Source organism: Topomyia yanbarensis, chromosome 1, assembly GCF_030247195.1.
Source record: "Topomyia yanbarensis strain Yona2022 chromosome 1, ASM3024719v1, whole genome shotgun sequence".
NCBI lineage: Eukaryota > Metazoa > Arthropoda > Insecta > Diptera > Culicidae > Topomyia > Topomyia yanbarensis.
In genome coordinates, this window is record NC_080670.1 from 85,783,845 (window position 1) to 85,806,726 (window position 22,882).

Consider the following 22,882-nt stretch of genomic DNA (forward strand, 5'->3'; position numbering starts at 1 on the left):
TATATGAGAAAGGCAAAAATAAAATAAATAAAACTAAACAAACAAAATTGCGATACCCGTGTATGTAGCTCATGAGAATGATGGGAGTTGCTACACGCTATGCTACAAGTCGCGATGCGAGGGCATTAGGGGAAGATGGGTGTCGTGACCGGGGCCATGGTGCGTTGCTACCGGCGCTTGTTATGTTGATGCTGGTTACCGAAAATAAAGATATTTCTTGAATCCTTTGCTGCCAATAAGATGTGTCGTCTTCGGCGTTTGACTGGTGAATGAGGTCGCCAGAGAAATACTATAACTTAGCCAAAGCTAGTGAGTTTCTTAGGTGCATTTTTTGCCAATTAGAAGCGATTATAGGGAATAAATGAAAAGGAACAACTTGTGCTTATTATACTTCTCGTTTTTCAAAGTTGTATGTAAGATATTCTACCGATGTTTTATAATTGGAGTTCTTAAATTTCGTAAAGGATTAAATAAAGTATATTCATTTGAAGAAAATTACTTAAACTATTACAACATTATGTTTATTCTGTGAATCGCTATCTTATCATACAATACTCCTGTTCTGTACTCTAATCAAATATGCCAAATAGTACAATATAATTAAAACGAGATGGTTTCTTTCTCAGGCGTTTTGGTTTTTCAGCAACGCTTTCATTTTCTGCTGAACCTCCTGTAGAATCACCCGGAAATGGATTATAGTGTAAAAAATCGTTCATATCTGTGGACCTGTTATTTTGTTTCGCGCGCAGCATGATGGGAACCTTCTTGATATCTTGTGCATTTCTTACGTATTACACACCTCTGCTGCTTTGTATCACAACTTTTGCCACATCTCTGGTCAAAACCTCATACCGATCTTCTGAAAACATTGTTGTTCCTGTTTGTTTATTTTTTGAGCCGATAGTACCGTGTCTCCTACGACAATCTTTGAATCCTTTGCGCCTCTGTTCGAATCCGCATTTTGTTTACCTTCCAGCTTAGTTACACTATCTTTTTCAAATATCCGTTCGATCAACTAGATTTGAAGCCAACGTTTCCCTCAAAAAAGGAAATATTGCTCTGAATCTCCAACCAACAAGTAGTTCAAATGGCGTAACACCAAGTCTTGACAGTGGTCGCACCTTGTTATGCATATGCAAATATTGTTCTAAAGCCAATTTACAACTAACGTTATCCAACTTAGCACCAGTCAAAACATCTTTTAGCTTTTTATTTTGACTCTTTACAGAGTCATTTGACTGAGCACATAATGGAATTGCCTCTCTAATTTTAATGCCCTTGTCTCTCTATCGTTCATGAATATTAGAGCCCCAAATACTCTCATATTCTTTGCTTTCGACTCATATCGTTTTAGAGACTTGTCCCAGCGATTATTTTTGATTGCTTCGCGTACCATAGTCTGTTCCGTATCTTTCTCAGCTTCAATTTCAATATCTTCCCACGTATGTTCCAGTGTACCAATATCCAGAAAATGTTTCTCATTGGATTCATCGAACGATTCAGTAGATTGTGACTCTTTCACCAACCGAGATAAAGCATCGGCCATGTTCATCTCACCTGGAGCTCGAACAACTGTGAAGTTATAGGACTGTAGCCTTAAAGCCCATGCTTCAGTTCGTGAAACTGCTCTCTGACCTATTCTGTGTAAACCTCCAAAGATAAATTCATTGGATTCCGCATCCGTTCATATCGGGAAGACTATGTCCAACAGATACACCGAGAACCGCTCAACTCCCCATACCATCGCAAGCGCTTCCTTCTATGCTTGTGGATTTTTTTTCTGTCACACAGTCAGAGCCTTCGATGCACAAGAAATTATTCGAGGTCTTGAACCGAAATCATACTGAACTAAAACAGCACCTAGTCCATGAGGTGAAGCATCAACATATATATATATATATATATATATATATATATATATATATATATATATATATATATATATATATATATATATATATATATATATATATATATATATATATATATATATATATATATATATATATATATATATATATATATATATATATATATATATATATATATATATATATATATATATATATATATATATATATATATATATATATATATATATATATATATATATATATATATATATATATACATATTTAGAAAAATAAGTTAAATTTCACGGAAAATGGCTCCTGAATTATTGACTTCTAAGAAAAGTTCTATTTCATGAAACTATTATTGAAATTTTTATCTGTTTATAGGAATTTGTTCATTATTGAGTGTAGAACAATAAAACTAGAAAGATTTTTTTCATGATTTGACCACTAATGCTTTTTGAACTAATAGAAGTTTTGGTTGTTTTTGCGCTGTAACGTCACGAAAAATGCCTATTTTTTAATTTTAATAAAAAACTGAAATTTTGTTCAAATTCATATTCCGGATTCACTTTGTATTCAAAAATACATTTCTAAAAAGCTTACAATTTCTTTTATTGGATGTGTGGAACTAAAGTTAGAACAGGATACACTTTGCGTTGTAACGTCACGTAATTTAACTTTTATCAGGCGCTTGAATGATTTATCAGATATAGTGTCAAATTGTACTTCGTATGGTTTATTGAAACGCTTTCAAGTTGTTTCGTAAACAGGAAATTATACTAGCGTGATATTTATAAATTCAGAATGTATATCCTTAAGTGCTTAAGGGGTTATATACCATCGACACATTCTTTCGTGACGTTACAACGATTTGACCAACCTTCATTCTCTAAACCTGTTATAACTTTTTCAAATGAACTCCTTCATCAAACCTAATTACAGATTCAGAAAATAAACAAAATTTTATATAAGACTTTATCTACAACTCTGGAGGAGGTATTTTTAATAAACGATTGAACAACTATATATCACATTATATTTCTTTAAAAGTCCACCTAGACTGTACTCTCCTAAACGCTCACAGTGGGACGAGCCCGGTCTTAAGTCCATATATGACGGTTATGCGACATTCTCAGTAGTATTTTTCTCGTATCAGCTGAGCCATCAGAGACAATTTCGAGAGATTTTAGGTGATTTGAATGCAAAATGAATTTTTGACAGTTTTGAAGGGCATAACTCAAGTGTTTTTGCATTATTTGACCATAGGAACTACATACGGTTATTCTCGTTTTTCAGAGAAACGGTTGATTTTATGAATTGCATTACTTCACCAAAATTATCCGTGTGATAAAATTACATCGTAAAATCGCCAAAAATAAGTCACTAGTTGGTTTAGATAACTGTTTGTCGTGAATTTTTATTGAATTCGAACTTCTAAAGCGAAAACAACAACGACGCCCGTGAATGCCCGCGATCACATCGAATGCGCATCGAAAGCTTTTCATTTTCTCTTTAAAATGAGCCTATGCTAGTTTTGCGAAAACTTGCGATAAGCAGTCAAAATTTGAAAAAAAACTGTGAATGGAGACGCATGGTTATTACTGATATTTAATTTGAATATTCACTTTATGGCTAGAATAATGACATTAATTTATGCACAACTTTCAAATGGCATTTAGAGCATGATCTACAAGGGTTTTACTAGTGATCAAGAGTAAGGAGCCGAATGGGAAGTATGGTTTTTAAGTGGTAAAGGAATTAAGAATGTTTAAAATTCAGTAAATATTTTCAACCATCTGAAATGTGTCATAAAATGTTTCATGAACTATTTTTGCTAACTTACGCAATAACTGTCAAATTGAGTGAACACAGTTGAGTTCTAGACATTTGGCGAGACTATTTTTTCCGAGTTTGCATAGCTCTGATATAGCTTAAGGATATGCGATATTATCCTAATAAAATAAGACCATTTTTAAATGAACCATATACGCGAAAAAAGGATTTTGGATTTATTTTAATTTAAGGTATGAAATAAGCAATCTAAGCAACTTAAAACACACCTGCGAAAACAAAATCGTTAACCATCTTGTTGATTAGTGAATGTAAATCAATATTCCACTAAGACGCTCAAAATGTTTGTTTTGAAAATGAAAAAAATGTAGTTTTCATACCAAGTAACCCACTAATGAATTAAACGTTCCAAAATTAGTTGATCACATCTTATTTGATCCTTAAAAATAATATAGTCATTTCTAAAACCACGTAATGATAATCAATTCGTTTCAATACGGAAAATAAATTCCAAAATTACAATTGAAAGAAATCTTTATAAAAGACAAAATATTTACTTTTGAGCCACTCTAATAAGTAGTAAAGTTAATTTCTATTTTCTACAACCAACATAGGAATTCAACGCACAAAAATGTCTTTAAAAAATTTCGAACGTTCACAACAAAATAATTATTTTCGAGCCAATTTTGAAATGAAATTTTTTTTGCAAATGTTAATATCAAAAACGATTTAGCACACGAAAATTAACATACACAAATTTTAAGAACGATTTAGAAAAAAATATTTTTTTTGAGACACCCTAATGAATAGTAAATGTTCATTTTTGAAATGTTTTAATATCTACAACGAATTCAGCGTACCAAAATTACATAAAAACGTCCTATATGAACCGACACGGAAAAAGTTTGAACTTTAGTCCACCTTTTGTTCTAAGTCGTGCCACTGTGGCGCTGGTCATATGGTACGCTCCGATGCAATCACGCTAACAGCAACGTAGTCAAGGACATGCGATGGAAGGTTGTGAGGGAATTTCCGAGCTTTGTTCTCGGGTTAGTATTTAGCCATGAATAATAATACGTTCCCTGAATATTTCTTTCCTCCCAGCAATCAAACATTCCACACTTCGCCATCATCGACGAGACGCCCGTTATAAGGTTGTCCGCAACTTCCGTTGTAGTCGCACGTGTCGTCAGTTAGTAACTAACCAATTCTTCCGTTACAAGCCCAAATACATCGTCAAAGCAGCTACGTTATTGAAATGCCTGAGGTATTTAATCCAATATAGACGGGTATCTATTCGAATTTACCGGAAGTTGTAAAAACGTAATTGGGTGTACAGAGACCTATCTGAGTGACCGCACTAAATCGTCTCAATTGCTTAGAGTCGGATAAAAAGGCTTTAGCACATTTCAAATAAGCACAAAAAAGATAGATGAGGAAGTGTTTATTGGTGTTTGCATACATTTAAAAACCCGTCGAATTGACGATTGGACGTAACACATTTTCTTTCGTAACATCACGACGATATGACGTGTTCCTTTTCTCTGAATCGTTGCAACTATAATATATACAATATTTCAGTGTACTTAGCACTATCGATTGTCTGGCGCTTAAATTGTGCTCGCTTTGTCGAATAAATCCAGTTGTCTAAGCCCAACAATACAAATATCATACTATAAACTCGGATCGGGCAACAGATTCCTTACCAAATTAAACAAAGCTAAACTGCCAGTTTATTTTTGTTTGTGAAATATGTGATAAAAGCTGCTATTCTGGCTCCGTTAAACCACTATATTGAGTCCTGTCAAATAAATAAATGGCTCAAATCTATCCACAACAGATATGAAAAAAATTCTTGGTTTGATCAATTATTTCTGCTACAATCAAAAATAAACTGTAGCGTGATTTTTCGACAACCCCATATTGTTGTGCGAGTAAATTATCATTAAAACAGCTAAATGTGATAAATATTTAAAATTTTACTCAAAACAATAACACCAGCGTAACTTACATAGTTATAGAAAAGATGAAGATTTTCGTGACGTTACAATGCAATGAGATATCGTTTTTCTGAGAAAGGAGCGTTGTAAGGTCACGAAAGTTAAAGATACTTAATAAGAAACAAAACAATAAAACATATATTTAATGACACCTAGTTATTCGTATGCTATTTAGAAATACATCATAGAAGATTTGTTCTTGATAAAAAATCTTATAGAGCAGATATTTTGACTTTTATAGAAATACGTTGAAAGTTCTAATTTGTGACGCGTTGTAACGTCACGTTACATTATCGGCCATAAAACAATCCTCTTCCAGTATATTCAGTTTATGTTTATTGAATCTTTAGTGAAATTTTGTCTACTTTCCGAATCTGTAATAAGTTTTGATGTAGGCGTTCATTCAATAAAGTTATAACATATTAATGGAATGAAGAATCGCCAAATCGTTGTAACGTCACGAAAGAATGTGTCATATGTGCATTCAAACCAATTGTCAGTTCAACCGTAAAATGTCAAACTTATCTTAGGTGTATTGAAAAGATACAACAATCTCTAACATTTTTATGTGGGGGTTCAACTGAAAAAAATTGCAATACTTTGGTAATTCGGAGAACGCACAAAATCAGATACCCACAAACTGGACAAGTTTCGGTTGTTTATGGAAACCCCGCATAAAATACATAACGGTATTGTAGAATTTAGTATATATCAAGCAGTTTTTTAAGTTCTGAAAATTTGTTTTCGCAATATGCACAATTAATCAAAAGAAAATTAATTAAATAATCATTTGACTAAACCACGACAAATAATTTAAAAAATGCTTTATTATTTGAATCCGCTTTTCTTTATTTCATCTGGAGTGCTTTCCGGCATCTACTTTAAAATAAATTTTATATGAAAATTATAATCTTTAGTATAGCTTGTTGATAATAACGATTCCAAAACTTTTTGAATAAAGGCTTCATTATTGAAATCATAAGCCACATATTCGAAATTGCGTGTCAGAAAATAGGTAATCTCTTAATCAAAATGCAATCAAGTAAGTTACACACCTTACTTTCAAGTTTCCGACCACTTGCATTTAAAATTTATCTTTTCTCAAAATCGTGGAACTTTGAATATCCATGTGTAAAACGCAAATATTAGGAAATCAATAAAAACTTGCTTTAAAAAGTTGAAACACGACGCATAAAAAGAGGCTTCAGCGAATTAGCAAATAGACGGTCATTTGTGTAATATAACAATCGTTCACAGTTCATTGATTGATTTGTTTATTGAGGCTTTAACCAACTGGTTATTTGCCCGCTTTACAGTTTACAGGCAGCGTTCAAAGATAATTGTGAAAGAATATGTTATATATTATAACATCATCGTTATATGCGTACATGAAAATCATATTAGCAGATCAATGATATCACCAGAAGATATAATCTTGATATAAGTTTGCTTGCCTTGCTGATTGGGATATCACAAAGATAACACAGTAATAAATATCAACATGAGATATACATTTGATAGCTTTCTGTTACGTCGTTGTGATCGGGATTCGGTGAAAACCCAAACTATATTGCATTATCAAATTAAGGTGCAGATAAAACCAAGATACTTTGCTGAACATAGCAAACAACTCACAAAGCTCTAGAGGTCTTGTCTTGTTAATTTTCGTAGGCGTATTACCTTGTATTAATTCTATTCACTGGCGCCACCATGTGGCAGAATTTTACTTTTTCAAATGAGAAAAGAAATTATTTTTGCTACTCTACAACTTTGTAGATTGATCTGTCTCTTACCGTTGTACAGATAGAAATATTCCCTTTAAACTATTTGGCTCACTACCGCCCCCATGCGGAGAAATTTTCAAGTGAAAACAAAAAGCCCTTTTATTCCTCTACAACTTTGTGGAACATCATAACTTTCTATCTCTCATCGTTTCAGAGATATATGAGTTTTTCTTAACTTTGTCCCGCCTTTACGCGTGGTTCACGCCTTTTGCGAATGTTGAGCAGCAGTATCCAACTTTAAACGTTTATAACTCTAACGGTTGGTTGGGTTGTCTTTCAGTGTTCGACAAACTTGTTCCGCATATCTTAAAAAGCTTAACTCCTTCCTAGGTCCGTGCTCGGACGTCTACAGCGACGTCTAGCGGCGATTTTGTGAACTGCGAGTGTTTCCCCATACAATTTGGCCAAAAATCCCATACAAACTTTAAGCTCTTTGGGGAGGCGTTAGAGTTAACCGATTTCGCCCAAATTTGGATAGTGTCATTTTTCATGATTTGGAACCACGCTAGGGGGTGTAGATTAGTGATGTCAAAAATGGTCGTTATATTGTCACTCTAATGTACCCCTTTCCGAATATTCATTCCCCATGTACCTTTCAGAAAGTTGCTTATATATATATATATATATATATATATATATATATATATATATATATATATATATATATATATATATATATATATATATATATATATATATATATATATATATATATATATATATATATATATATATATATATATATATATATATATATATATATATATATATATATATATATATATATATATATATATATATATATATATATATATATATATATATATATATATATATACATATTTAGAAAAATAAGTTAAATTTCACGGAAAATGGCTCCTGAATTATTGACTTCTAAGAAAAGTTCTATTTCATGAAACTATTATTGAAATTTTTATCTGTTTATAGGAATTTGTTCATTATTGAGTGTAGAACAATAAAACTAGAAAGATTTTTTTCATGATTTGACCACTAATGCTTTTTGAACTAATAGAAGTTTTGGTTGTTTTTGCGCTGTAACGTCACGAAAAATGCCTATTTTTTAATTTTAATAAAAAACTGAAATTTTGTTCAAATTCATATTCCGGATTCACTTTGTATTCAAAAATACATTTCTAAAAAGCTTACAATTTCTTTTATTGGATGTGTGGAACTAAAGTTAGAACAGGATACACTTTGCGTTGTAACGTCACGTAATTTAACTTTTATCAGGCGCTTGAATGATTTATCAGATATAGTGTCAAATTGTACTTCGTATGGTTTATTGAAACGCTTTCAAGTTGTTTCGTAAACAGGAAATTATACTAGCGTGATATTTATAAATTCAGAATGTATATCCTTAAGTGCTTAAGGGGTTATATACCATCGACACATTCTTTCGTGACGTTACAACGATTTGACCAACCTTCATTCTCTAAACCTGTTATAACTTTTTCAAATGAACTCCTTCATCAAACCTAATTACAGATTCAGAAAATAAACAAAATTTTATATAAGACTTTATCTACAACTCTGGAGGAGGTATTTTTAATAAACGATTGAACAACTATATATCACATTATATTTCTTTAAAAGTCCACCTAGACTGTACTCTCCTAAACGCTCACAGTGGGACGAGCCCGGTCTTAAGTCCATATATGACGGTTATGCGACATTCTCAGTAGTATTTTTCTCGTATCAGCTGAGCCATCAGAGACAATTTCGAGAGATTTTAGGTGATTTGAATGCAAAATGAATTTTTGACAGTTTTGAAGGGCATAACTCAAGTGTTTTTGCATTATTTGACCATAGGAACTACATACGGTTATTCTCGTTTTTCAGAGAAACGGTTGATTTTATGAATTGCATTACTTCACCAAAATTATCCGTGTGATAAAATTACATCGTAAAATCGCCAAAAATAAGTCACTAGTTGGTTTAGATAACTGTTTGTCGTGAATTTTTATTGAATTCGAACTTCTAAAGCGAAAACAACAACGACGCCCGTGAATGCCCGCGATCACATCGAATGCGCATCGAAAGCTTTTCATTTTCTCTTTAAAATGAGCCTATGCTAGTTTTGCGAAAACTTGCGATAAGCAGTCAAAATTTGAAAAAAAACTGTGAATGGAGACGCATGGTTATTACTGATATTTAATTTGAATATTCACTTTATGGCTAGAATAATGACATTAATTTATGCACAACTTTCAAATGGCATTTAGAGCATGATCTACAAGGGTTTTACTAGTGATCAAGAGTAAGGAGCCGAATGGGAAGTATGGTTTTTAAGTGGTAAAGGAATTAAGAATGTTTAAAATTCAGTAAATATTTTCAACCATCTGAAATGTGTCATAAAATGTTTCATGAACTATTTTTGCTAACTTACGCAATAACTGTCAAATTGAGTGAACACAGTTGAGTTCTAGACATTTGGCGAGACTATTTTTTCCGAGTTTGCATAGCTCTGATATAGCTTAAGGATATGCGATATTATCCTAATAAAATAAGACCATTTTTAAATGAACCATATACGCGAAAAAAGGATTTTGGATTTATTTTAATTTAAGGTATGAAATAAGCAATCTAAGCAACTTAAAACACACCTGCGAAAACAAAATCGTTAACCATCTTGTTGATTAGTGAATGTAAATCAATATTCCACTAAGACGCTCAAAATGTTTGTTTTGAAAATGAAAAAAATGTAGTTTTCATACCAAGTAACCCACTAATGAATTAAACGTTCCAAAATTAGTTGATCACATCTTATTTGATCCTTAAAAATAATATAGTCATTTCTAAAACCACGTAATGATAATCAATTCGTTTCAATACGGAAAATAAATTCCAAAATTACAATTGAAAGAAATCTTTATAAAAGACAAAATATTTACTTTTGAGCCACTCTAATAAGTAGTAAAGTTAATTTCTATTTTCTACAACCAACATAGGAATTCAACGCACAAAAATGTCTTTAAAAAATTTCGAACGTTCACAACAAAATAATTATTTTCGAGCCAATTTTGAAATGAAATTTTTTTTGCAAATGTTAATATCAAAAACGATTTAGCACACGAAAATTAACATACACAAATTTTAAGAACGATTTAGAAAAAAATATTTTTTTTGAGACACCCTAATGAATAGTAAATGTTCATTTTTGAAATGTTTTAATATCTACAACGAATTCAGCGTACCAAAATTACATAAAAACGTCCTATATGAACCGACACGGAAAAAGTTTGAACTTTAGTCCACCTTTTGTTCTAAGTCGTGCCACTGTGGCGCTGGTCATATGGTACGCTCCGATGCAATCACGCTAACAGCAACGTAGTCAAGGACATGCGATGGAAGGTTGTGAGGGAATTTCCGAGCTTTGTTCTCGGGTTAGTATTTAGCCATGAATAATAATACGTTCCCTGAATATTTCTTTCCTCCCAGCAATCAAACATTCCACACTTCGCCATCATCGACGAGACGCCCGTTATAAGGTTGTCCGCAACTTCCGTTGTAGTCGCACGTGTCGTCAGTTAGTAACTAACCAATTCTTCCGTTACAAGCCCAAATACATCGTCAAAGCAGCTACGTTATTGAAATGCCTGAGGTATTTAATCCAATATAGACGGGTATCTATTCGAATTTACCGGAAGTTGTAAAAACGTAATTGGGTGTACAGAGACCTATCTGAGTGACCGCACTAAATCGTCTCAATTGCTTAGAGTCGGATAAAAAGGCTTTAGCACATTTCAAATAAGCACAAAAAAGATAGATGAGGAAGTGTTTATTGGTGTTTGCATACATTTAAAAACCCGTCGAATTGACGATTGGACGTAACACATTTTCTTTCGTAACATCACGACGATATGACGTGTTCCTTTTCTCTGAATCGTTGCAACTATAATATATACAATATTTCAGTGTACTTAGCACTATCGATTGTCTGGCGCTTAAATTGTGCTCGCTTTGTCGAATAAATCCAGTTGTCTAAGCCCAACAATACAAATATCATACTATAAACTCGGATCGGGCAACAGATTCCTTACCAAATTAAACAAAGCTAAACTGCCAGTTTATTTTTGTTTGTGAAATATGTGATAAAAGCTGCTATTCTGGCTCCGTTAAACCACTATATTGAGTCCTGTCAAATAAATAAATGGCTCAAATCTATCCACAACAGATATGAAAAAAATTCTTGGTTTGATCAATTATTTCTGCTACAATCAAAAATAAACTGTAGCGTGATTTTTCGACAACCCCATATTGTTGTGCGAGTAAATTATCATTAAAACAGCTAAATGTGATAAATATTTAAAATTTTACTCAAAACAATAACACCAGCGTAACTTACATAGTTATAGAAAAGATGAAGATTTTCGTGACGTTACAATGCAATGAGATATCGTTTTTCTGAGAAAGGAGCGTTGTAAGGTCACGAAAGTTAAAGATACTTAATAAGAAACAAAACAATAAAACATATATTTAATGACACCTAGTTATTCGTATGCTATTTAGAAATACATCATAGAAGATTTGTTCTTGATAAAAAATCTTATAGAGCAGATATTTTGACTTTTATAGAAATACGTTGAAAGTTCTAATTTGTGACGCGTTGTAACGTCACGTTACATTATCGGCCATAAAACAATCCTCTTCCAGTATATTCAGTTTATGTTTATTGAATCTTTAGTGAAATTTTGTCTACTTTCCGAATCTGTAATAAGTTTTGATGTAGGCGTTCATTCAATAAAGTTATAACATATTAATGGAATGAAGAATCGCCAAATCGTTGTAACGTCACGAAAGAATGTGTCATATGTGCATTCAAAGCAATTGTCAGTTCAACCGTAAAATGTCAAACTTATCTTAGGTGTATTGAAAAGATACAACAATCTCTAACATTTTTATGTGGGGGTTCAACTGAAAAAAATTGCAATACTTTGGTAATTCGGAGAACGCACAAAATCAGATACCCACAAACTGGACAAGTTTCGGTTGTTTATGGAAACCCCGCATAAAATACATAACGGTATTGTAGAATTTAGTATATATCAAGCAGTTTTTTAAGTTCTGAAAATTTGTTTTCGCAATATGCACAATTAATCAAAAGAAAATTAATTAAATAATCATTTGACTAAACCACGACAAATAATTTAAAAAATGCTTTATTATTTGAATCCGCTTTTCTTTATTTCATCTGGAGTGCTTTCCGGCATCTACTTTAAAATAAATTTTATATGAAAATTATAATCTTTAGTATAGCTTGTTGATAATAACGATTCCAAAACTTTTTGAATAAAGGCTTCATTATTGAAATCATAAGCCACATATTCGAAATTGCGTGTCAGAAAATAGGTAATCTCTTAATCAAAATGCAATCAAGTAAGTTACACACCTTACTTTCAAGTTTCCGACCACTTGCATTTAAAATTTATCTTTTCTCAAAATCGTGGAACTTTGAATATCCATGTGTAAAACGCAAATATTAGGAAATCAATAAAAACTTGCTTTAAAAAGTTGAAACACGACGCATAAAAAGAGGCTTCAGCGAATTAGCAAATAGACGGTCATTTGTGTAATATAACAATCGTTCACAGTTCATTGATTGATTTGTTTATTGAGGCTTTAACCAACTGGTTATTTGCCCGCTTTACAGTTTACAGGCAGCGTTCAAAGATAATTGTGAAAGAATATGTTATATATTATAACATCATCGTTATATGCGTACATGAAAATCATATTAGCAGATCAATGATATCACCAGAAGATATAATCTTGATATAAGTTTGCTTGCCTTGCTGATTGGGATATCACAAAGATAACACAGTAATAAATATCAACATGAGATATACATTTGATAGCTTTCTGTTACGTCGTTGTGATCGGGATTCGGTGAAAACCCAAACTATATTGCATTATCAAATTAAGGTGCAGATAAAACCAAGATACTTTGCTGAACATAGCAAACAACTCACAAAGCTCTAGAGGTCTTGTCTTGTTAATTTTCGTAGGCGTATTACCTTGTATTAATTCTATTCACTGGCGCCACCATGTGGCAGAATTTTACTTTTTCAAATGAGAAAAGAAATTATTTTTGCTACTCTACAACTTTGTAGATTGATCTGTCTCTTACCGTTGTACAGATAGAAATATTCCCTTTAAACTATTTGGCTCACTACCGCCCCCATGCGGAGAAATTTTCAAGTGAAAACAAAAAGCCCTTTTATTCCTCTACAACTTTGTGGAACATCATAACTTTCTATCTCTCATCGTTTCAGAGATATATGAGTTTTTCTTAACTTTGTCCCGCCTTTACGCGTGGTTCACGCCTTTTGCGAATGTTGAGCAGCAGTATCCAACTTTAAACGTTTATAACTCTAACGGTTGGTTGGGTTGTCTTTCAGTGTTCGACAAACTTGTTCCGCATATCTTAAAAAGCTTAACTCCTTCCTAGGTCCGTGCTCGGACGTCTACAGCGACGTCTAGCGGCGATTTTGTGAACTGCGAGTGTTTCCCCATACATTTTGGCCAAAAATCCCATACAAACTTTAAGCTCTTTGGGGAGGCGTTAGAGTTAACCGATTTCGCCCAAATTTGGATAGTGTCATTTTTCATGATTTGGAACCACGCTAGGGGGTGTAGATTAGTGATGTCAAAAATGGTCGTTATATTGTCACTCTAATGTACCCCTTTCCGAATATTCATTCCCCATGTACCTTTCAGAAAGTTGCTTACCAGCATTACCCCGTCAGAAAAAAGGATGATAATCATAATTTTCCAAGTAGATATCTGTTTCTTAACACTCTCAGTAAGCATCTCAATTCATGATACACTGAAACAATATATAAGGACACATACCCGACGGGAATGTTACGATAACAAGTTGGAATTTACCCTGCATAATTCACCCCCGACAATAGGCAAATTTACCCCCCGGGGGTGAATTCACCCTGGTTTGTTAAAATTGAGATTGAATCTTGAACAAATGATGAACACAATGCTTGTGTTCAAAGCATGACATTAAAAGAATATTGTTTTGCAGGATTACTAGACGGAAGAAAAAGCTAAGGGACGAACTGTCCAGATTAAAGGCAGAGTTAGAAAAAACTCATTCGGAAAAGGACGAGTTAACTCGGATTTGAGCAGCTAGCTGTAATGAAGAGAATGAATTCTGCGAAGCTAGATCAAGCACGATGTGTGAGGAACAAAACCCCGTCAAGAAGACATTGCTTGCAACAATGAATAAAATGTCGCTTAGTAGCTTCAACATACCTGAATGTACACCAGCAGCAGGTGAAAAAGAACTGAACAAGCGAACTGGAAGAATGTTTTGAACGCATATCGTCGCTGTTGTGCTATCTTATGACAAGCGCCATTTTGCACATTTCGAGAAAAACGATTTTTAAAGTTTGAGATTTAATAACTTGCAATTGGTAAATAGTAGAAAGAATTCAGAGAATACAATTGATGCTTCTGTCTATTCAGTATTAATCTCTCAAATATTGTGAAGATCGGTTGACTATATTACGAGTTTTTGCTAAACATGTAAACAAAAGTCGCACTCATACGTATCATGGGTGTGTATTGATGACAAAATTTGTATGGAGTGTCATAATCGTGCTTGGAAAATTTTCCATAGAAAAAAATCATCAATTATTAACTTTTATTTATATCTTTGGCTTTATTTGGTCTATAAACAATCGATGAGATGCGTTTTAAAGGAAATGAGTCAGGGAAACTAGAAAAAATAATAATTTTTGGATACAGTGTTGCCAAATATGTTATATTTCCAGTTTAAAACTAAAATTGCTTTTTTTCTCACATTTCGTGTATTTTTATTTTAAAAATGATTTTGCCATTGTGTTTCTTAGACATTTTTACATAGAAAAACATCTAATCCATCAAGATAACTTGTGCCATTGCCCAGACACAGTCATTTTAAGCAAATATCAGAGAATTTCTCAGCACGTTTCTCATTATATCACAGTAACCAAGTAGGATGTCAAAATTCCAAAAACGCCATTTTGTAGAGATTTTTAGACCAACAATATGGCATATTTAACTCAGTTTACCCCAAAATGGCATTTGTCATAAGATAGCACAACAGCGACGATATATGAATTTAATTCAAGCAGATAGTGAATCAACAAGATTTGATCTGTTTCGTATTAAAGCTGACCCGTTATTATTCGTTATTGGTGGTACTACTGCACAAACAGGAATGCCGGATGAGGAACTTTTTTCTTATTCGAACGCAATAGCTCGTTTGGATGGCCACTTCGTCTCCAGAGCATATGTGCTATCTCAGCGAAGTAAGTTGGACACTATAGTTCAAAGCGGAGAGTCGAACATTTTATTTTCGAAACGAGTAGCAGATGCATCAAAGCTTAGTAACTTCAAAACGGATGAAGAGTTTGAAGCAATTTCTAGAACGGTCACTAGAGGTTAAACAGATAGCCGTGTGAGAATTCTCGCATATCACGTGTTGACCAACGAAGGCCCTCTGAACGAGTTGATGGATCGAAGCAACGAAAACGACGGGAGAAGAAACCGAGCGTACCACTAAAATAGCGGTTTTGACGAATACGAAGGAAAACATGGAGCAAACAGATGTAACGGAAGTAGATGTATAATTGCTTAGAGATAGGGTTGTGGTACCGGTAATACCGGTACCGAAAATCCCGGGAATACCGACCCATTTTTGGTACCGTAATACCGGTACTGAACAAAAGCCAGTACCGGTGTTTTCGGTACCATACAATTTTTTTACAAAAAATATGTGGACTCTCTAGTGGGACCTGTTTCAAAATATTGGTCTGCAAGATGACTTTTAATTATATTAATTACCTTCTATAAGTTAAAAATTACTAGCTCCCGTTGTACTGAACGGAATGTTTAAACTCCTGCTTTATTTTATCGAAATTAAATTTAAACGGTCTTGTATATCTAGCGCAAGAGATGTAAAAATTTGCCTTGAATTTTTTTATTAGCGACATTCTAATAGGTTTCATTATTTACTGGGTGGCGCGTAATAAGACTATGGTCTAAGTCATGTCTTTGGTTTGCTCTTTAACCTTTATTTATAAAAGAACGAACAGCGATTCAGTAGCTAACAATTTTAGACTTGATGAACTACTCCAAATGAAGCGATTTGTAATTATTGATGAACGAAATTCAGCAAAACTCTATAGTTTACCGGGAAACAAGGAGGAAAATCGAATAACCTGCTCGGATTTACTTGTTAATAGTGTTTCTTACATTTACCATCTGTTGAAGTCGACAAAAGTCGCACCGATTAGCAGTTATTGATTTCAAAGTGGCCTAGATTTCGAAATAAAAGAAGGTGCCGCATACGAAAAATATTTTCTGTTGAAATGAGTCATGCCATTCCGAATCAATTGAAAACAATAAACATACTTTTTTGATCAGCAAAAATCAATCATCTAAGAATAACGTCACTAATTTGAGCATTCAATTTCACTTTGAAGCTTATTTCGATTTTTTTTTTAAATTCGAGTACTGGTACTTTACCGGTTCTAGCGGTACTGAGGGCTTCAGTACCGTAGTACCGGTTCTCGCCAAAAAGGGTTGGTACTGCGAACCCTATAAGAGATAAATGTCGCACCTTGCACGCATTGTTAATTAAATGTGAATTCTGAATACATTTAAATAAAATTACTATAGTTTTATAACTCAGATTGGCTGTTTTGATATCAAGATGAAATTATTGCAGGTATCACAAAACAAACTATCTGACCAAGAAAAGTCAGTTATTAGCAAGATTGGCTCTATTGTACCTGACGAAAAGGTAGCACATATCGTAGCATACGACGCTCCATTTTTATTGACTCTGCACTGATAAAATCAAGTACCCATTAATGCGTAGTAAACAACTCATTTTCAATAAAAGTGGAATAACCCATTAAATGGGTAAAGCGTTTGTACCCATAAATGAGTACAGACCTTGTACGTCAACCTGGGTATGTTTCACCCATTATTTTTCGCAGAACTGTTACAACAAAATGCGTAAAAAATACCCATTCATGAAATTCGCGCCATAATGAAAAATACTGTCAATAGAATTATTTCTGAATTTAAAAAAAAGCATAAAATTACATTCATTTCACATTATTGTTTTCTTATAAAAGTATAGCAATCTAGATAGAAATCCTATTCTAAAACTTCTTAACAAAATAAAACCGCCAACTGGATATATTTTTGATGGCTGGATTTTTTGGCTGCTCTAAAAATGCCGAACTGGCGCATCCTTAATAGTCTAAACAGACGTTGTTTTCGGAGCATTGCCGAAATGTTCCGTTTCCGCCACGGACCCCGATGCAGGGCGATAATTTGCAGGTTCCACTACGATCCTTAGTTTGCAGGTTAGGCCATTACAAATATTTTTTAAAAATTATGTCACCCCCCCCTTCAAAATCGCTGAAAAAAATCAGGGGGCAAAAAAATTTTTTTTAAATAATCAAAATTCAAAAAAATGTCACGTTTTATACAACAACAATAACTTCCATAGAGTTTTACTTTTCGTAACTGAAAACTATTATGGTAGTTTTAGAAATTACCATCCCATCATCAAATGAAACGTTTGCTGGTCGCGGAAGGAAGGACCCATCTGTGTATTATCAAACAAACATCTCATGGAAAGGCTAATACAGACCGACTTCTGAATCGATTCCATTTTAAACGCCACAGTCGATAGAGACATAATCGATCGTTGCATTCGAAAATAATTTAGATAAAGAAACAACCTGAATTCAAATCAGACTCCTGGAGATTTATATGTGGTTCAATATTCAATATACATGAGCTTTAGCGAAAGGTTTTTGACATTTAAAGATTTCATATGGGATCGTAGTATTCATACCGTATTTCCGCAGCCATATGTGCGATTCTTATGAACTTGATCAGATCAAAATCTGCTACCAAACCTTCCATTTAAGGCTAAGCTTGTGAAAATCGAATAAGCCGTTTTCCAAGAAGCCGAAGAGACATTAATTCTGAAATATTCCAAGAACCAGAAACATGCGCAATTTTCGAGATAGACGCTGGAATCAAAAGAACTTTGTCTGGCCATCAGCGATCCAGAATGCTCTAGCAAAGCTAAATATAGATCTTACAAATAATGGTATCATCGGCACTTACCACAGGAAGAACCGGGAATCCATTATCGATGTCAATTTTTGTAGCCTTGGAGTAACCGGAAAGATGGACTGAAAAGTGTGCGAGGATATATCCACAGCGACCACCAAGCGATCTGGTACAGCATTGATAACAGGACTATGAACTACACATGAATATGAATATGTGGGAGATATATAAACGAGTGAAGATGGAAAACAGCGATTTTTCACATGAACGTGTCCGTCGAAGAACTTGAATTTGAGGGTATCCTCTTCAACCTAAATGCGAACGAGTTCACGGCACTACTAACAAAGGCGTGTAATGCGACCATACCAAGAGATGGGAAACTGAGAAACGGTCGCCGGGTGCAATACAACGATTATCGATTTACGTATAAGTTGCCTCCGAGCTTGGAGAAGAAGTCGGAGATCACTTCGGTTTCTCATCTCGCTCAGTTCAGAAGCTAGAAATCGCTCCGCTGCAATAGCAGGGCAAGTAATCAAATTTACCCGCGCGACGCTTAGCAAAAATTGATTCCTTCTGCCTAGTGTGTGATACGTGAACAAACAATGAGTGACAATGCCAAGCAAAAGTATATCACGATGCGGGCAAACTGTGTTGCTGTTGACTACACGAAATATCCGGTAATACCATCAATTCATGAAGGGGAGCAAATGTTGAAGGTGAACTTGAAGTTCAACGTAGCTTGCGGTACTTTATGCAGTGCAATTCCACCATTTACGTCATGCGGTACTGAATATGTTAAAAAACATTAGTCAAGCAGAATCATTCGCTTCCCAGAACAACATGAAACACGTCATCGAATGTAATGACATTTTATACAGTATCCCAACGTATATAAATGTTGACATGACCTGGCACCACGTGTTAAGGAAGATAGTTGGAGGAACTTCTTCCCAAGACGCCGCAACGGAGTTCGTGTGGTGAGAATGCGTCCGACAAAACCTATTCCCTCTTACTTGACTTTCACATGCAAATCACCTCATGGTGTTGAATATTCTCAACGAACACTAGTCACGCACCCAGGACAGATTCCTACCTGTCAATGTTGTGATCATCCGCTACACCACGGGAAACCTTGCGCAGAGACTGCTAAAGAAATTCCACCTGATACGACCAAAGCCGGTATACAATCATCGTATGTTAAACCACAACCAGTTGGTAAACCAACGACTGCAGACCGGGCATTCACAACCACCAGCTCAACAACGATCGGTCCCAGTACCACTAAACTAACTGCCATTACCAACATCGAAGTAACAACAATTACAGCAAATGTTTCTAAACCAACAACCAACACCACCAATAAGGAATCTAATACCGATGAAGAAGGATTTACAATAGCGACCCGTAAGCACAAACAACAAATAAGAACATCCGACGATGAGCAAGATGAATGCAGTACCGATGATGACATGGACGTAAACGAAAACGCAAGAGAAGACGGACCAAATGACCCCCAAGGTGCGCTCCACGGCTCAGTTGTGCTAACGCATTGAGCCGTGTCAAATATATTTAAAATTAAAAAGAAGTCAGAAAGCTCGAGGGAAGCGAGCTGCAAGAACCGCTCTCAACAAAGCAGTCAAGCTGTACAAGAAAGCCTTGCCACAAAGCCAACGCGAATTTCCTTAGGAGAGACCTACAAAGTTGGCATAACAAAGATAAAAGGCTCAGCTGCACCACCTGAAACATGAATCTATTTTCGCCGTACAGTGAGGAGGATGATCACAAAGATGAAGATCGATTTACCAACAAACAGCTTATCGAGATGGCGAAAGCCATAAAAGTGGAGCGATACATGAGAGCCCGGATATGTTCAAAACGATCCGATAATTGGAAGCGACAAAAGCTGATGTTGCTTCCGATACCGGGACAACATGGAAATCTTTCAGCGTAGTCAATATATCCCTTGGTAATGTTAGAGAGAATGAGTAATCCTGAACAAGCTAACGAAGTACGCGGACCGTGAGAACGGCATCTCATGTAATTGGGCTTCCTTATACGCAGGTCTACAGTGAAATCCATCCAAACGGTTGTGGGGACTGTGGAGACAGCAGAGATAAGGATATCGTTTTGGCGTGGTGGTTCCCTTAGGCGTGAAGAATGCTTCAATAGTACTAGCTGGGAAGCAATCGCCCATTCGCTGTACAGCATGAGTAACTCTGCAGGATATTATAGTGCTACTTTCAGTACCGAACACTGATCTACGAGACAGACAAGGGGGAATCACAACTACAACTGACGTTCCTCGACTCGACGCTGTGGAACGCAGTGTACGATGGAGTATTGTAGCTGAACCTTCCTAGAGACATAACGATTTTTGGCTTCACGGATGATGTGGTGTTCCAAGTAATCGGACAATCGCTAGAAGAGGAGACACTCGACACGGAGACGATTGCCCATCATAAAACAGAGTTGGTGATGACTAGCAGCCGAAAAACAGCGCGGTCGGAAAATATATCATCGATTTGAACTTTTAAAGTTACGATGATTATGTAAGGGGAAGGCTGTGAGAGCAACCACAGCTTTGCTTGAGGCGCCAGTGTACTGGGCACCACGAACCAGCGGAAATCGCTGGACCGAAGCATGTGGGCAGACTAGTTTCACCGTCAGGAGCAAGATCGAGTAGGTCGAGTGAAGCACCAGCGGTGGGTCGTCGAGTTTTCAACGAACCGGAAGCAGCGAACCAGAAGCTACGCTCCATCCGGTATCGCCGAATTGTCCTCGCCAAGTACTGGTTGGCCCTTTGAGTAGGATTTATGGACTATGCGAGTAGATTGCGACAAAACTGGGAGCTAAATGACTCGCGCAACAGGCATCGGTATCGGGAGAACTTCCGACGAGGAATTGAGATGGCTCGCGAAAACAGGAACTAAATGGTTCACAGAAACGGGAGCCAAATGGCTAACGGAAGTTCACCACTGCGATTAGCCGGATATGTGTTCGGAGCTAAACCGCTCTAATGTATCATTTTGTCTTAAGACTGCATCAGCCTCCCTACGATATAACGCTTCGATGCAGTCTCGTGGAACAAAAGGAAGGAAGAAAAGTGAGGACTGTTAGTAGTGGTTAGGCACAAAAGTGAGTCCCACCTAGGGCCAATGCAGTTTTGAAGCTATTTAAACATACTATAAAACATACAGACGTTTTCAGATATCGACGAACTGAATCTAGTGGTATATGACGGGTGTAGCTTAAAAAGTCGAGTTTCAGAGTGATTGCACAGCCTTCCTTATATGAAAAAAGGCAAAAAATGAACTGATGATTGCTATACATTTCATAAATCCGTACGACTATCAAATGAGTTTCTCTGATGTGGCTGCGCAACAAGATGGAGAAACATGCAAAGATTTCGAAGATGTACACGGAACCGAGCCGAATTACTATCATGTACCAAGCAAACAAATCTACAAGTCTTCAAGCACAAGCGATAAACCAAAGCTGATGTTTCCACTAGAGTTCGAAAAAGTATAGTATGCACAGGATGTACGTTCGCCAGGCTACTGTATACGAAATACGCAATAGAAAAAAATATCAGAGAAAACCATATCTGAGATGAATAATTACATTGACGCACACTTTACCTTTGGATTCATTCCAGAATGTTTTCCAAAAGTGAAATGTTGCAATCCTGTTTCTGTACATTGTTATCGAGCACCTTTGACCGATTTTCATGCCTTGTGTGTACAGTCGGTCCATGTTCCGCCACAACGGAACGAAACCTATTCAAGCAACCAAAAGTTAATACCTTAATGTACTCTTAAATGTTTACATTAAGTTCTTAGAGAACTTTCAAGCTTTTATTGGGATTTTAGAAATTGCACTGTTCGGAAAATTATTTAAAACGAAAACTTTAGCATCCCTTTCCTATGTGAACTTTTGATTGATTCAGTAATGTTTGCTTGAATTTTTCTAGTAAAACAAATAGCTCAACCTCGAAATCACCCTGCGGAAACGTCCACGAGAACAATTGAAAGAAAATGTAAAAAGAAAAAAAAATGTTTATTAAAATAAATATTTATTTTTTGTTTGCCCCCCCCTTCAGAAAAAAATTTGTACTTGGACATAATTTTTAAAAAAGATTTGTAATGGCCTTAATTCGCTTGAAATAATGCTTAAGGATTTTTCACCCATTATCAAGATCAATATACCCATTGACATTACCTCATCGAGTAGTTGTGAAATGGATAAAAAGTACACATTGTTAGAAACAAAAAAATACCCATTTGTTGACAGCCCGAATAACTTCCGAAAATGGGCAATTTAAAACATAAAATGG

General features: G+C 35.1%; 1 protein-coding gene across 1 annotated transcript in view; it reads left to right on the plus strand.

The window, feature by feature from the left end:
* The window catches only part of LOC131693959 (uncharacterized), a 426,221-nt gene that overhangs the window by 366,431 nt on the left and 36,908 nt on the right, over nucleotides 1-22,882 (plus strand). The gene's annotated exons all lie outside the window — the stretch shown is intronic.